The sequence below is a fragment of the Lissotriton vulgaris genome, chromosome 4_1 (genome assembly GCF_964263255.1).
Source record: "Lissotriton vulgaris chromosome 4_1, aLisVul1.2, whole genome shotgun sequence".
Lineage (NCBI taxonomy): Eukaryota > Metazoa > Chordata > Amphibia > Caudata > Salamandridae > Lissotriton > Lissotriton vulgaris.
The window spans coordinates 782,136,953-782,139,483 of NC_141691.1; the positions used below are offsets into that span (position 1 = coordinate 782,136,953).

The window sequence follows — 2,531 nt, forward strand, 5'->3', positions numbered from 1 at the left end:
CAGATTGTGTGGTATGCAGATGTTGAGACAGTTGACCTCCAGGCATAACAGGAGATAGTCATCCTCCCAGATAATCCCCTCCATGATTCTTATAAAGTCCCACTATCTTTCACAAACACAGGTAGAAATTCAACAAATGGTCATAGAAAAAAAGTCTAAATATAGTAAGGTATTTCTAGTAAATATCCTATTGATGAAATTGTAGGCCTACCCAGAGAATTCCTGCCATTGTTGTTTAATTCTGGTAAAAAGGTACAGTGCAGGGATCCCAGTATGTTTGCATCACAAATATTTTTTTCTCCAGTCAAACAATTTTTTCCAGTACATTTTATTTGTGTGATAAATTATTTTCTTTTCAATTAACCCACAGCATCACACATCACATAACCTTCTGTCAAATATTTTTCTTTAGAGAGGACAACTATGGCCCTTCCCTTATCTGGCTGTCTGATGAAAATCTGGTTATTATCCTGCAGATCTTTTATGACCTGTTGGTGTTTTTGGGAGAGGTTATAAATATTGACCAATCTATCATATTTCAACTTCTTGAAATCCTTAATTATAGAAATAATATAATAATAATTCCTTTATTTAGATATATAAAAACATATCTTTAAAAGATTCTACCAACACATTAAGTACAATTTTGCAGATTAAAAGAATTTAAAAAAAAATTAAAAAAAATTGGCTTTCTTATCAGTGCTTACTGCAGCGTGTCAATTTAAAAATTAGCACTCCCGGACAATGCAGATAAAGTTAAAGTACATATTATTCTACAGTGTTACCAGCAATGCATTAGTCGTTTCTAATTTTTCTAAAATACTGTAAACTTGCAGAACGAATTTGGCCAATTTTATATTTAAAACAGTGTTTCTCTAAGGACAGAGCAGCAATAATGGCATGCCTACAAGTCCGAACTCCCAGCCTGTTCCATTCTGACCTGAGTAGGCGTCTGCGTTGGAAAATAAAGAAAGGGCATGTACAAAGCACGTGCAAAAAAGTTTCATTTGCTGCCCCACACCCTCTGCACGTTAGATCGTCCCTTTTTCGACGCCATACTGCGAGATTTTGAAGGAAACGCCAGTCTCCCAGTCTAAGGGCGATCAGGCATCGCTTTAGATGATAAGAAAATGTTGTCGAAAGGTAATTGGCCGGGGATAATCGTTTATAAGAGTTGGCTACTGCCCAGGCATGACTGCCTTTCGCAACACCTACTGCTCTCAGGTGCTGACCTGCTACTGATGGGCATGGAAGCTTTGGCTTGCTCTGTTTCCCGCCTGGGTCGGGCACCTCTCATTACACAACCTGAAATTCTAGAGCTCCCTCTAGAACACCATATTGATACCCAAGGTAGCATGGACACCTGATCAACACAGCTGAGTGCAGCCCAGAACCCCTGAACTGAAGCAATCCACAAGCCTCAGCCTCCCAAGTAGCTAGGACAACAGGCACACGCCACCATGCCCGGCACAACAGGCACACGCCACCATGCCCTTAATTATAGCTCTTTCAAACAAATCAATTGCATTCAAATGGCATGCATGGTACAAAAATAGACTTGGGTTTAAAACCACTTGGGCAGCTCATGTCCACAGGAATATTGAAATAAGCAAGGTTTATGATAGGATTATCACCAGTTGATACATTTTCATCTAACTCACACAATTTGTGTACCAAACCTATATCACCAATATTAAATTTTGATGGTGCCAGTATAACCACATTATCTATGTCCAAATCACGTTTCCTCAGTTCAAATAATCTTTTTAGTTTCAACTTTCTAGTGAAACCAAAAAGATCAGTTCAACTTTTGGTATACTTCATTTTAGATGTAGGACAACATGATAAAGTTAAAGACAGTACATTCAGTTTATGTATCAATAAAAGTAATATCTGATAAATGTACCACATTGTTGCATAGTTCCATCATTTTCCTGAAGTTTGGCCCCTTGTTGTTATTCTCAATGGTCCAGCATTGTTGTTCTTCTTGTCCCACGCTTGTTTGAGCTTATTCCTCCTCTTCCTCTTCCTTTTGGTCATCCTTCATTTGTGCCTGTGATTCCAAATGGCCGTTTGAAAAGATCCAAAATTCCTCTAATAAATTACCCCTTGTTCCAGTGGCGTCCAAGTTTATTGATATATCACTGTTGCTATCCTCATTTTTCTTTTGTGCATCTCATCGGTTACATCTCACTACCTGATGTTCCTCTTGTTGACTCATATGTATTTACCTAACTGATCAAACCTCTTCACAAAAGTTAACACCTGACCGTGTTTATAGTCCTTATATTCACGAAAAAATGTCCTCTTTTTTTGATTTTTATTTCTTTCTCAAGTTTCTCTGATTTAGAGTCTAGCTTCATGATTTCCTTCTAAAAAGTTTGCTTACTTATTAATTTTAGTAGTTCGGACGACACAGATTCAATTTACAATAGTGTCTTTCCCCTATCCTTCCCTGCATATTTGACTAAGATTCATTGCAGTACAAGTGACCATTCATGGGAGTTTGCAGCCCATTCCTCTAACATGGC

General features: G+C 37.9%; 1 non-coding gene across 1 annotated transcript; it reads right to left on the minus strand.

Moving 5' to 3' along the window:
* Positions 1-1,167: 1,167 nt before the first annotated feature.
* Positions 1,168-1,469, minus strand: LOC147722590 (signal recognition particle RNA). Its single transcript, XR_015295457.1, has one exon.
* Positions 1,470-2,531: the final 1,062 nt, after the last annotated feature.